At 37.7% G+C, this 15315-nt stretch overlaps 1 long non-coding RNA gene and 1 pseudogene across 1 annotated transcript; one reads left to right on the top strand and one right to left on the bottom strand.

The window, feature by feature from the left end:
* Nucleotides 1-6788, bottom strand: part of LOC146713433 (uncharacterized) — a 29701-nt pseudogene extending 22913 nt beyond the window's left edge.
* A 2172-nt stretch (nt 6789-8960) lies between these two features.
* On the top strand, nt 8961-10297 carry LOC146713432 (uncharacterized). The gene is made up of 2 exons (XR_014917886.1): nt 8961-9138; nt 9521-10297. It is a non-coding gene; the product is annotated as an uncharacterized LOC146713432 (long non-coding RNA).
* The last annotated feature ends 5018 nt before the right edge of the window (nt 10298-15315 follow it).

The raw sequence follows: 15315 nt of genomic DNA, 5'->3' as shown, positions 1-15315 counted from the left end.
CAACAGCCAAGTAGCGATCCACACAGGCTAGAAGGTGAAAAGACATCTGTCCACTGAAATTGATACCTGTAAACCAATACCCCACTGTCATTACATGCGGTATCTTTAAGAAGTAGCCACAGTAGTACACGACTGTTCCCAAACACCAAAACAGCTCCACCATTGTGATGTGGTAGGTGAAGATGTCGGAGTGACTCATCATTCGGAAGGAGCGCTGAATTCGCCATTGTTGGTAGCCCAGGTAGAGGATGAAGATGGAGAGAGGGACGTGAATACAGACTCTGGTGATACAGATGGTTGCAGAAGAAACTGGGAAGCAGTCAGAGTTTACTGCATTGAGTGCGGAGTTGGAGGGTGAAGATGAATTTACTGACATACCTGCTGTGTGGAGCACTGAGAGAAGCCTGAGGAGGAGAAGATAAAAGGTGTGCTGTTGAAATACATCTAAAATATTACTGTGTACCAAAGTAAGACTAATAAAAGGTTCAAACCCTGCAACATCCACGTGGTTCCACGTAACTGTGTGTAGCTGTAAGTAGCTTCTAACAAACATGTCAACTGTGTTAGTTTAATAAATCACTGCATTTTGCCAGGTTAATAAAGTTGCTTTTGTTGTGTAATTTCAAAACTTTAGAGTAAACAACTGTCAGTTTCTTTGGTATTACTAAACCCAGTGGGTGCAAATATTTTTCTTTAATTGGATTTACAGATTTTTTTTTAAGTTAGAGGAATCTTTGTTTTTTCAGCAAAACACTGTGAACTCAGAAAAGTGTTTTTAGATTTACTTACTAAAGTTGCTCCCAACTCCGTTCTCTATGACATTTGTGCAACATTAATTCCATCATTTTACAAAGAAATTAAAAAGAGACTGAAAACTATGAAAGTATAAAGCTGTCTGAGAACCCACCTCGTCCCTTGTGTTTGTGATTGTCCGCCCTCTGCATCACTGAACTCACTTAATAGAACTATATATGAATTATTCATTTTTGCAACAGTAGTTATTTGATATAATTAGCATTTGTTGTGACAAGAGATGGAAGCAGGAGTTGCTTTAAATGTTATATAAACACATGATTGTTCTTAACCACAGTGATCAAATGTTTAAAAATCACGAGACAGATTCAATTGTCTGATCAGGGAACACCGTGCATTTTGAAAAATCAAATTGCGTGATTTGTTTATTGCTTAAAAACAACACAATCTTTTCAAAAATAGAAATATTAAAGACTGTTTGTGGCAATACAAAATAGTGCACGAGCCTGTGTAGCAGCCAATCCAGTTCATCAGTCCACGGGATTTAAAGGACCTGCCAACTACTCAAATCAGATGGTTTCATGTGACCCAGAACACCTGTGACTTCCTTTGGTCTGATGTTTTGAGCATGCTCATGTTGTTTTAGCTTCTGTTTTGTCATCTTGTCTTTTAGTTAGTCAAATGTATGACTAACATTACCAGAAGATTACAAAGACAATCCCTTTTTCCAACATCCATTTTTTAAGTAAGTTTTTTTTTAGAATAGGGAGCAGATGGGAACATTTCCCATGCTATACACTCAAAAATATGAACTGCCAATAAAGTTGGTACATTTTTTTTGTTGGATTTACTGAACAGCTTTTGTTTTTCTTAAATGTCCTTGAGTAATTTGTAATATTTAATCAAGAACAACAAAATAACTTAAGCAAACTGTAGTAAACTTTTTCTCTGCAGTTACTTCACACAGCTGGAATCATTCGATACTCATTTTTTAAGTAAGTTAAAAACACCTTTTTTGTCGACTATTAATCCAAGGCTTTTCTCTCATTGTCCTAAAACATTCAAAGAAAAAGAAGAAAAAACTCAAAAACAAGTGCATGCTGTACAGTAAAAGCCTCTAGAAGCTCTGAAACATTTTCCAAGCTGGTTATCATTTTTTAAATAGTGTGGCTCCAATAGCGTAGTGGTGAACATATTAACTCGATATGTGAAAGGCCACTGGTTTAATTCTAGCCAGAGACACAGATCTTTGGTAGGGTTGCATCAGAAAGCGTATCTGATGTGAAACTCTGCCCAAACAATGATATTATGTTATTCACTGTGGAAAATCTTTGTTACAGAGGAGCTCATAAAAGTAGCTTTTAATTATTACCTAAAAGTTTCTCCAACTACACCCAATTTATTCTTCTCCAGCAAAGCAATAATAAAAATGGAGAATGCTGACGATACTAAATTTAAAGGGTTCCGGCACTGAAAAGAAAATCAACCAAACACAGTGGAAACGGGTGGCTTGTTTACAGACCCAGGTACTTAATACAGTGGACCACACCCAGGTAACACAAGATGTACACAAGATGTACACCCCCACATTCTTTAAATGTTGTTGAGTAGTATGACTGCCAAAACAATAAAACAGGTACCCATGATTCTAATCAATAGGTGAACATGTCTGTGCGGCTCATCATCAGCCATCATCACACAGGAGAACCGCTTGCTCCAGCACTGATAACCCACACAAAGGACAAGGATGAAGAAGGAAAGCAGAAAAGTGTAGGCGACAAAAAGGCCTGTTACGGTGAATCTTCTTTTGTGGATGAAGCATTCCTGAAAGTAATGCTTGGATGGAGCATGGAAAGGAAATTCATCAGTTGATGGCAGTCAGCTGCTCACACACACAATAAAAGAAAAACACTCACTTTGAAAAAAAAGAGAATAAATGAAAAAATGAGTTAATATAATATAAAGACACCTAAGCTCAGTTTGAGTGTCTTGACAAAAGGTTCAAGGTTCAAGGTTCTTTATTTGTCACATGCATAGTTATACAAGTATAACACACAGTGAAATGTAGCCTGACACGCTCCTCGACATGTGCAAAAAAATGGGGGGGGGGTGTAGAGGAAGAACATTATATATATATAGTATATACATTGGGTGAATGTGCAGTAGTAGCAGCAAGCAGGTGAATTCTGTACATTAATATGAATAGACATCTGACTATTTTACAGGATAGACAGTATAAACATATTTAAAATTAAAGGAATTGAAATGTACATTGTGCCTTGGTTTAGTGTCTGGAAGAGTCCTGTCTCAGTCAATTATAGATGATGTGAGAGGGCGGGTGTGTGTGTTTAGGGCACGGATGGCTTGGGGATAGAAGCTCCTCTTGAGTCTCTCTGTCCTTGCCCGGAAGATGCGGAACCTTCTACCAGATTGCAGAAGTTAGAACAGTTTGGGACGGGTCCTTCAGTATCTGCGCTGCTCTAGTCCGGCATCTCCTGGTGTAGGTGTCCTGAAGCGGGGGGAGAGCAATCCTGCAGCAGCGTTCTGCTGTACGGATCACTCTCTGGAGAGCTTTTTGGTCCTTCACACAGCTGTTCCCAAACCACGATGTCATGTTCTGTGTGAGGATGCTCTCCACAGCACCTGTATAGAAAAGGTGTGTATAATTATGCCCATGTAATATCTATTTATCATGTACACATGATGTTAGTAGACTATCACATGTCATGTTCTTTAAGATATCAGGTATAGAGCCTATCATGTAAACTAGTCTGAAGAATGTTTTAGTTTGGAGATCGCACCAAACAAACAAACAAACAAACAAAAAAAACACCTGTTCAACTGTGTGATCTCAAAACTCTGTAGAGTGTTTTACCAAGAATTTGAGACCAGGCAGAAAGAGTCCAGTATTATGAATTGAAGATTTTTAAATTTTATTTCACTTTTTGTTTAAGGGTTAAAGCAATAAAACTATATAATAAAAAATTATTAAATATATTTTATATCTGGTCAATCTAACTCAAACATGAATAAAAAGGTTGATGACTGATCATGTCTACACACACAAAATTTAGACAGAATAGACATTTTCACTACTTAGATGTATATTAACATATTGATTAGACTTTTATCTTTGATTTATCTTTACTTAAGAATTAACATGATATACTTAACTAGCAGACAGGGGAAAGCCCTGTTTTAGCACTCTGGTAATTTTCTACACATTTTTAACACATAAGCTGTAGTACTATTCACCATATGAATAGTACTTGATTGAGCTGCCTTCTGGCTTTAAAGTTAAAATATCAGTAGTGACCAAGGGTGGGCAAAATTCTATTAAGTCCAGAAATAAGCACCTGAATGTTACGGCCAGGCGGTCGGTGTGTTTTTGCAAAGCAGAGCCAAAAGCAGAATAAGGAAAGCTAAGTGTAACACTAAGGGAGCTGTTTATTAGGCTGAATACAAGAACACAAATCAAGGCAAGGCAAACGGGGGCATAACAAAAACTAAACTATACTGGGGACAGCTAAACCAAACATGAAAGCTAGAAACTGAAAACGAAAACATGAAACTGAGCAGGTACCTGCAAAACTTTAGCGTGAAGGAATCTAAACATGAACCTGAACAGAAGCTTTGAAAATCCTGAGACCTGGAATGAAGTGAGTTGGACAGATGAACCGACACTCAACAGAGGGCGACAGAGGACTTAAATACACAGGAGGGTAATGAGGGAAGTGGAAACGCCTGGAGAAACACAGCTGACACAAACGAACCTGAACGCCACAGGGAAAGTAAAACTAAACATGGGCACACCAGACTGTTCAAAATAAAACAGGAACATAATGGGACGTAGACAAGACAACACAAGCTTGACGACATGGATCACACAGACATGAAACACATGACAGACTGGGGAGACACATGAGAACAGATATGGGAGACGCAAGCAAGAGTAAAACTAAAAGTTAAACACAGACATCAGGAAAAGACTCATGAACAAGAAGACAGATAAAACACAAACTAGACTAAAACTCAACTAAACTCCAACTAATAATAATAACACACAGACCGCACCCCCTGACACTGTGAAGAAGAGAAAGGGGGAGAGGGGACAAAATTCAACACAAATCTCTTGTGCATAAATAAGAATAAGAATACAAATGCTAAACTATTCTAAATAAAAACTAGAACGCAAGTAGAGTATGTTTATAAGTGTGAAATCACTGTAGACTCAATAAGCCATCCATCGCTTTTGGCCAAATGGCTGGTGTATAATTGTATTATTTACTTTTGTGCTCAAAAGACCTGAGTGTGTAATTGTCTTTTCAATGGGCTGTAACATCCTGTGTTAGATACTGTTTTTGTACAGCACTAGGTAGGCAAATAAATAAGCATGAATTCAGCCTCATGACAAAGTATGTGTCACACTGCTTTGTGAGATATGATGGAAAAAACAAAGCTATGCAAACGCAGGCTGCAGCAGCCTTTCATTTGAATGAACAGCAGCCTGCGGTCAGCAGTCTTTTGAATCCTGTCAAATGTAATGGACAAAGCTTGGCTCCTGGTTTGGACCTCTACTGGATGCATACACTTTGTTTTTTTTTCTTAATCCTGTCCTGTTGGCAGCATTTGCATTTCAGAATTATGATCTGAACGCACTGTTGTGGCAAGCACATTTTGCTTTTCAAAGATGAACTTTATTAATTCTCTACAGGCTCCTCTTGTTCATGTGTTTCTTTTTTCTGTTTATTTATTAATTTCTATGTGTGGTATGACAGTGACTATGCTGACAGGTAGGGAAAGAAAGGGGAAATAAAGTAAATACAAGAAGCTATAATGAAAAGATAGAGCATAAATTGAAAAGCATGATATATCACCATCTGTTGCACCTATAAAAACAAAGGAAAAAACAAACATACCCACATACTTGCAGCACCTGGAACACAAAATTATGACCAGATACACAAATCACAAATCAATCTTCTTGTGATGTGTGTGTGTGTGTGTGTGTGTGTGTGTGTGTGTGTGTGTGTGTGTGTGTGAGAGAGAGAGAAAGAGAGAGAGAGTCTGTGTATGTGCCTCTGTCATGAAATATACTTGATAATGAGGGTGGGAAACCACAGATATAATTTTAGACATGAACAGAATATTCATTGTAATAAACTAAACTTTGTAACAGCTTTAAATTTTTTTTCAATTCCACTTGAGATTTCTGTTATTTCATTTGCTGAAATAACAGAAATCTGCTGAATTTCCATTACAAACCATATTGGGTAATTTAATAGTTTCACATCTTATTAAGACATTTTTAAATATTTTATAAATAATTATAATCATATCTTAATAATTATTTTACTATTGTTTTTAGGTTCTCTGTTATTATTATTATTAATGTCGTTGATATTCTTGTTATTAGTGGTGCTTTTGAGCATGTGACTCTGCACTCAGTGAAAGAAGAAGCAGAAGAAGCTGAGAAGAGAATTTGCATGCTGCAGCTTACAGTATAGTCATACAATTATTTGTTTATTTTGCAAATTGGAAAAAGAAAACCTCCACACTCCTCCGTCACTGATACATGAGCAACATAACCTATATATTTAGCTCAGTGAACACCGATCAGCAACATCTCACAAGAGACAGAAGAAAGAATCTAACATAAATATTCAGGTGGGTATCTCTTAACCCTTTAAAGCCGGTCGGAGTGGTCACGCTCTGTTTTGCTTAACTATGTTTAAATCCCTGTAGAACCAGAACCACGTAACCTATCATTTTTATAAGATTTCTTTTTGCATACGAAACTGGAGGAGTTGTACTTACATCTTATGCCATCAGCTTGTCCTAGGTCACAGCTTCCTTCCACATATAGCTTTGCAAAAATTGCTTAAAAAGCGCTTGCAGGAACAAAAACATAATATTCCAGAAACACGCTTTGCTGATCCGATCAGCTGTTCATAACACTTCCCACATTGAAACAGACATCAGCACGAACGATCGCATGTCCACCATTACCTGTCCAAAACCGGAAGCGACGTCATTTTCGCGGAAAAATGTAGTTACTTGTAGGCCTTGAAAGCCTAGACTGGTGTTTTTATAAGTCATGTTTGACTTTATGCTTTTCTAAATAGTTTCTGTGATGCTTAGAACTCAAATTGCACTGCTTTAAATGGTTTACTTTGATGCACATGCTGTTTTCTCTGCAAATTTGCATTATAGGATTGTTTTTTGTTTGTTTGTTTAGCAACTTTTTTGTATTTAAAGTTTTGAGGGATAAACCTCATTTCTCTAACTAGAAATATATGTATTGCAAAAAGCAATAAAAATATTGTAAAAAAAAAAAAAAAAATATATATATATATATATATATATATATATATATATGTGTGTGTGTGTGTAAAAAAACCCCAAAAGATTTTCAATTTTTCTGTAGTTTATTGCACTTTTTTGCAATTTATGTGGTTACTATGGATTTAATGCATAAATATTATTAAAATTTGGGCTATAACAGTTGTATTGATGTATAGCAATTTGAAATTCTCCCAGAAATGGCACCACAGCATGTAAAAATATAAAGTAAGCTCTGGCGGACTTGGTTCTATGGTAGGTCTTAAAGGGTTAATACTTGGGTCAGCATTTTAATATGAAATCATGTTGCGTTTAATGTTAGAGAGTGATATTATACCCCTTTCGTCAAACTGAGTGATTTATGACCCCCCTAATTGATTTATGACCCCTAATAAATTATTCATGAGCTCCGGAAGTAATTAAATTATTCATGAGCTCCGGAAGTAGGAAGTAATTAAGTAATAAAAATATGATATTCATAAAAATATGATATTCATAAAAATATAATTGATTATTTAGAAAGTTTCTTATATATCAAAATAGCATTCTTTTATTTCTTTAAGCAATTAAATTTTTTTTTTTTTTTTTTTTATGCTCAAAAAACGCCATCTGGTGGCGGGTCAGTGTGTGTCCGCGCGCGCCCGAGGCTGTGTGTCTGGGCGCGCGGGGGCGCGCCCGTGTCTCCGGACCGTGCTCTCTCGGGCTCCGTGCTCATGTGTTTAAAAATGTATTAAACCATATTAAAATTGTTTAGTTAAACTTGTGCTTTTGTAACGTTCAGTATGGCCACAAACACATGCTGCATGCCTTGGGGGAAAACTTTATTTCGATTTATATGCATTTGTAGATTTAGAATAAAACTCATACTCAGAAAAAACTCGCGATCCCCTAACCCTCCTTAGATACATAAGCAGGGAAAACTCCTTAAAAAACCCTCCGCGATTTCTCCAAAACCCTACAATAACTTGTTAGGGTACCCCCTCTATTCCCAAAACCTTATATTCGATAACAGGGAAAATCCTGAAAAAATCCTTAGTCTTTTTTCTCAAATTCAGCGCCCCGCGGCTCCCTTCATGCTCAGCCAAACAAAGCCAAAACTCCTTTTAAAAAATTCTCCGCGATTTCTCCAAAACCCTACAATAACTTGTTAGCTACCCCTCTATTCCCCAAAAAAAAGCGCTATAATCCAAAAACATTGGGAAAGCTCCTTACTCTTTTTTCTTCAAAAACTTGCCTCTTGCTAGCTACCTCTAAAATTCTACGCAGAGTCTAAGTTCTACCTCGCTCTTAATCGCACCGACCCGCAACAGCTTCCAGAGCACAATTTGTCCTGCTTGTTCGCTCCCCGCTCTGCTCCCTAATGCGCTGCTTACCTCGTTTGAAAATTCCCCCCTTAGACCAACTCCGCCTCACTGCGCCCCGCTGCCAATCACATAACCCTTGCACCGCTCCCTTCGCACCCCCGGTTAGCCAATCCGCTCCAGGCTCGATTTACCTTCTCAGCCATAGGTTAATTCACTTACTGGCATTCAGGATAAATAATCTAACATTTCAGCTTAAATTTAACTGTTTTTTTTCTCTCTCAGAAAAAACAAGCAAGCTTTCTCTTTTTTCTCAAAGAAGCATGGCCGTGAGACCTACCAACCTAACGGTGCTTTCTCAAACTCCTGTAAACTGCTACAGAGCTTCCGCCACGGCGTCTGAACTCAGAAGACTACATCTCTGCAGAGTGCAGCCAACAGCAGCGGCCAACCGTTTGGAGCAAAGATTCAGCCTCAACAATGGCAGGTTCCGCCTCACTTCGCCCCCCTGCCAATCACATAACAAATCGCACGGCTCCCTTCGCACCCCGGTTAGCCAATCCGCTCCAGGTCCGATTTTTATGATCTCCCGCTCAGGTTAAGACTACCCCCGAGCTCCCAGAAGACCCCTGCCTTCAGCCATATCAACAACTGGAACCGCTCAGACTGCTTGCGAGTTCGCATAGGGAGCGGCCGATTTCAACAGCAACTTGCGTCTCTTTCCTTATCCGCATATCATTCGGTAAGTGTTAATCTTGCTCTCTAACTACATTTTCGCATTTTCCTTTTTACCATTCTGTCAATCCTTTCATTTAAAAAAATAAATAAATATCACAATGGTTTGTAACAGGTACAATACACCATCCATCCATCCATTCGCCTCCACTTATCCTTTTCTCAGGCTCGCGCGGTGCGCTGGAGCCTATCCCACGTACAATACACTTTAAAATATATATAAGCTCCACTTTTAACTCCCGTAAAAGTTTATACATTACATGTCTACATCACCTATCATGGCCTCATCGGGTATCTCATATCATCTTGTTATTGTTATGTTATGCTCCTTTGATATTTTGCTAGTTTGCGTGTTTTAAAACTCTTTTTGTTTTTCTTTATATTTTTAGACCCAGATGTGTTAACCTGATCCCTGCGAAACACCAGCTCTGCGTGGATTTTGACCGCGAGTGACCGAATGTTGTTTCCGGCCTGAGGTTGCCTGAAATGCCGTGAGGCTCGTTTGAAAGATTGCGCCCGAGACCAACTCCGCCTCCAAGGCATGCCTACCTTTAGCTGCCACCAGTGAGATATCAGAGCCGGGCTCCACATATCCAATCAGGAGCACGAGCAAGACAGCTTTTGCAGACTCTCCAGAAATATACAAGTCCTTACCAACTGCTCTGCAACCCAGTGTTTCTGGTCCCCTCACTAACATCGCTTTTTGAGATATTTTTTATGAACCACCAAAAAAGCAATTTTACCCCACAGTACAGGAGACTGGGTCTGAGGGCAGCAGCGGGGACAAATGATTGTAATGAAGCGACGGACATTTCATGGCTGGTCTTGCATAATCGTGAGTTATTATGTCATATGGTGATAAGTACATAGTTTTGCAAGAGGCATACAAGCACTGTGGAAAAAGTAATCATAAAACTGTTTTTGTGAACACCCTACGTTATGCTTTAAAAAATGTGATACATGTAATGTGATCATCAAAGAACATGATTTAAAAAAAAAAAAAACTTTTATTCTTATGCTTTTAAAGTATGTCAGATTATCTTAAAACACTTATTTGTATGTTATAATGTTTTTCTTACACCATGTGTAATTTTTATAGACACCTTATTCATTGTATCAATGTGTAATTATGTATCTTTGATAAATAAATAAAATATTTAATCTTGTATTTGTGTACTTTCTGGTGATTCAATAAAAAATTAGTCACATATCGCTCTGATAAACACAGATGGCTGAAAGAAATGTTTGATGGAACAAAGGAAACAAGTGTCTTGCTGCTAAACTTTTAAGTCACCATGGTTTAAATGAGAAAGTCTGTATGTAAAACATGAAAAACTCCATATCAGTGATATCTACAAAGGTGTACTCATTTCTTTGTAATGGTACTTTACTGTTCCAATGAAACAAAAAGAAAATCTCATTTTTAAAGTACATTTTTCGGCCATCCTGACCTATTTTCAGGGGCAAGAATGTTGATGTTAGACTGTGTTTTAAATCAGGTTGTGATCTTAAACTAACTATCACAGCACTGATTTCAGTTGTAATGTCAATTAGAATCCCAATTTGGCTTTTCTCCAGTCAGTGTTATGGTGAAATTTAACTTGTTCTTTTGTGTAATTGCACATGGCCCAGCAAAGGACCCCTTAGTAAACTGTACAGCATAAGTTTTCAATTCACTTTTGTCAGAAAACTTCACAGTATGAGAAGTTACAGCACAGTTTCTCCAAACGTGTGGTTCTTTTTCAGCCAGCGTGCTTTTAGAGCATCTACATTAGCTCATGTAGTAAAAGTACAATCAGTAAGTGTACTTTAACATTTGAGATTCCGAGTCACTCTTGCTTAGATCATGTGAACTATATCATGAACCTTTTTTTGTATAATGCATCAAACGTGTTCAAATCAGTTTATTTTCAATTTATTTTAACTCATCTAGAGACAAGCAACTCCTTTTTAGCTTCTGTTATGTATTTACCTCTCACACCTTAATCTAGATGTTAGTGTTCTCAGAGTTAACATGTCTCATGTTGCCATGTTGTATTTCTAATACCCAGCCTCAGTGTTCGCCCTGTTGACCCTCAAATCCAAACACCAATGATCTAGATATTCACAACATTCATAAGGAGATTCTTAAGGTCTTAAGTTTTGTTGTTTTTATGTTTTACAAAAAAAAAAAACTTCACATTTTTTATATTTTTAAACGAAAGTGACATGCAAGGATATTTTTCTTTAGTGATGTTGCTTCAGCAATCTCAAATACTAATTATTCTGGGAATTTTTATGGTCAAACTATGTGATTTTCCAAATGTGTGTGTGTGGAGTAAAATGACCTTCTTCTTATGATGTTGTCACCGTGAATCATTTAGGATTAACAACACAAATTGTATCGATAGCAGAAACAGTCTTATAACTTATAATTCTCACACGTTACCGCTAGTTTTACAAACGCAGTCTTCTTCAGCTCTGTTTATGTAGCTTTTATGAAACTGATTTTCCATAGTACAAGTAGAATTTAATTTTTCTTTGCTCTCCAGTATAAATGCAATAATTTGCAGGCTTTTTACTGAAACTCTCACAATGCAACACTCAATGCTCAGAGCTTCATATATCAACAGCTCTGAAAATATCTTCTTTTTTAAAGTAATGTAGGACAGGATCTCTCACTCTCTGTGTCTCAAAAAACCCCAACCAAACTGGCAATCACCACTAAACAAATGAAAGTAGTTTATGGCTTTTTTATCAGCTGCATTTCTTTCATTTATGTATTGATCCCATTGTTTATTGGTAATGCTTTTAGGTCACTGTTTTAGCATGTCTGCCTCACACTCCATTTAAACAGTTTAACAGATAGTGGGGTCTGGTAAGGAAGTTGGGGGGGAAGCAGACAACTCCACAGGAAGAGTCTTTTTGTCTTTTCTCCACTGTAAAAGATAGCAAGGCAGTGTGAAACTTTCTTTGCGGGAAAGACAAAACTGAGAGCCATGCTAGGCTCAGTGAGAGACTCTGCTCACCCTCTGTCCCAGCGATGGCAGTCCCTCACCAAGCTTGATTTCTGTTCTTCGTCTTGATTAAAGAATGTTAGCTACCACTCATCGCTTGTCTGCAGGCTTTTATTAAATGGAAAACTTCCACAACAACCTCTAAACAGTGGTTTATGGCTTTTTGTCACCTGCAACACCATGTAACACTTGGATGTTAGATTCTTTTACCAGTCAGTGTTGTTAGCCCCAACCCCCAGGCTCCAGCTGTCTGAGCTCTAACCCTGGCTGCCAAATGTCCCCCTGAGGCCTTTGTGCCTTTTACCACCAGACTAAGTTTGTAGTCCTATCTACTAATATTATTTTATTTTTTTATTATAGCACAAGGTTCAGTTAGGTTACTACTTTGACTTCCTCAATTTGCGCACATTTCTGACCCGATACTTTATCAAGCTTTTACTCGAGTGTTTTTGACACTAGCAGCTGTACTTCTACTTAAGTGAAAATTGCCTGCAATTTTGCCACCTCAGTTGCCACTTTTCTGGAGTTTGTACACTTTTTATATTGAAACGTTCAACGTTTTACGTGTTATCCTTGATCACAGTTCTAAACAAGTTAACTTTCTTCACTTCAAAGTAACCCAAAAAAGAAACTATATGTCCAGTTCTCTTTACTCCAAACCTGGTTTAAGGCTATGCTGTTGTTGTGATATGGCCATACAAATAATATTAAGTTTAATTAATCTTTTAAAAAAATGGCTGCTTCATGGCTACCTGTTCAGAGAATTTGCAGACTTTTATGGAAACTGTCACAATGTAACACGCTCACTGTCAAAACAGGGTTGATCCATGTTTCTATGAACACTGATTAATATATCAACAGCTCTGAAAATCCTTTTTTTTTTTTTTAAGTAAAGCAGAACAGGATCTCTGTATCTCTAAAAATCCCAACAAAACTGGCAATCACCTCTAAACAAATGGAAGTAGTTTATGGATCTTTATCACCTGCAACACCATGTAACACCTAGATGTTAGACTCTTTTACCATCACATTTGCAAGGGTTTATGTGTTATCCTTGATCACAGTTCTAAATAAGTTAACTTTCTTGACATAAAAGTAGCCCAAAGAAGACAAATATATGTCCAGTTCTTTTTTACTCCAAACCTACTGATCGGAAAACATTATGTGATGCTGGAAGTTTTCATCCTATCCACCTGCAAAACAAGTTTACCTGTAAGCCAACACATTAGACGTAAGCAAATTTGTGAAATTCCTGAACAATGTGCTTTGTGGAGTAGCAGTAGTACTAGAACTAGTACTAGTAGTCCTAGTATTCTGCAGCAACCAGGCTTCAAGAGTGATCACTCTTCTGGCTTTCAAATGGTGAAAACATGTCACAGTCTTAACCGCAAATCAGAAATGTTGGTAAATTTAAAAAGGAATTTAAACGTCAGCTTTGACATAGACACAGACTTTATTAATGCCACACTCAGGAAATTCACATGTTACACATGATTTAGCTCACCTGCTAAATCCCCAGAGCAATAACCACATCAGCATCATTAGCCTGAGTGTTGATCCTCCAGGTGAGTGAGTGGAGTTGAGTGTGTGTGTGTGTGTGATCAGAGGTGAAGCTGCTTTCTGCAAAGTCTCATCAACAACCAGGAAGAGTCTAAAAGCACTAAATATGAAACAGACCATTTACCATACCCAACACTGAGCTCCTGCACAGTCAGATGGAGTGAAACATAATGTCCCAGTGGTGTTCTGTTGGATTTAGCAGGTGAGCGTTGTTGCCAGTCAAAACCTTTTTGGAAACTCTTTACAAGAATCAATGTAATTATTTGTTTTACTTGAATCAAATGTATTGGTTTATATACCTGAAATAAAACTTTTTTTTGGAAACCCGTTACATCAAATAAAACTTTCTTGGAAAAGCATTGCAAGAATCAATCGAGTTATTTGTTTTACCCCATTCAAATCTATTGGTTTCATTACATCAAATTAAATAATTTTGGAAACCCGTTACATCAAATAAAACTTTCTTGGAAAAACTTTACAAGAATCAATGTAATTATTTGTTTTACTTGAATCAAATGTAATGGTTTATATACCTGAAATAAAACTTTTTTGGAAACCCTGTACATGAAGTAAAAGGTTTTTGATCTTGTAAGTTCTGGCTTTAATATTTTCAGCTGATAAAGTGAACTTCATACAAACGAATGAGTGTAAAATTGATTTGGTTGCAGCTTTTAAGAGTGCTTAAATGTATTTTCCGCCCAGAAAATGTCACGTACTTATCTCTTGCTTATTAAGTTATGAAGGCTTAGGGGAAGGCTATGAGAAAAAATAATCTACAATCTACTTCAGGGGCTTTTAAGTTGGAGATTTTTATAGTGTTAAATCTTTCAGTCCTTCATTAACCTTACTAAATTAAAATTAATTATACCTAAAGGTAATTATCTAAAAATTTAACATTGTTTCCACAATTCATGTGGTGGTTGGATGCATCAGCAGGGATGATGAGACAGAGTATCGGGCTATGGTCGACTCCTTTGTGATGCGAACAGAATCATCTGCAGCTCAACGTGGCAAAGACCAAGGAACTGATCGTGAACTTCAGGAAGACCAGGAAACACTTGACCCCTGTTCCAATCCAGGGGGTAAACGTGGACATTGTGGAGGACTATAAATACCTTGGAGTACACATAGACAACTGGACTGGGTTAAAAACACTACTGCACTTTACAGGAAGGGCCAGAGCCATGTCAATTTCTGAGGCAGCTGAAGTCTTTCAACATCTGTCGGACAATGCTCAGATTGAGCCTGTTGTGGTCAGTGCAATCCTCTATGCTGATGCATGCTCGGCAGCAGGTTGAGGGTCACAGATGCCAACAGACTTAATAAACTGATCGGTAAGGCCAGTAATGTTGTGGGGATGGAGCTGGACTCAGCTGGTGTCTGAGAGGCAGATGTTCTCCAAGATAAAGACAATGTTGGATAACACCTCCCACCCACTCCATGACATGCTGGTCAGTCACAGGAGCTCGTTCAGTGAGAGACTGAGATTACCGAAAAGCACCACTGAACGACACAGGAAATCATTCCTGCCCGTGGCCATCTCCATGTTTTTGTAATTTTCTTGATATTTATTTATAATCACCACTGTTGATTCTTGATATTTATACTCGAGTGATCTGTGTATATTA

The sequence above is a fragment of the Copadichromis virginalis genome, linkage group LG3 (assembly GCF_057382275.1).
Source record: "Copadichromis virginalis isolate Kocher_CV1m ecotype Utaka linkage group LG3, C_Virginalis_male_GT1.1, whole genome shotgun sequence".
Taxonomy (NCBI): Eukaryota; Metazoa; Chordata; class Actinopteri; order Cichliformes; family Cichlidae; genus Copadichromis; species Copadichromis virginalis.
This window is presented reverse-complemented; position numbering and strand designations above follow the sequence as displayed.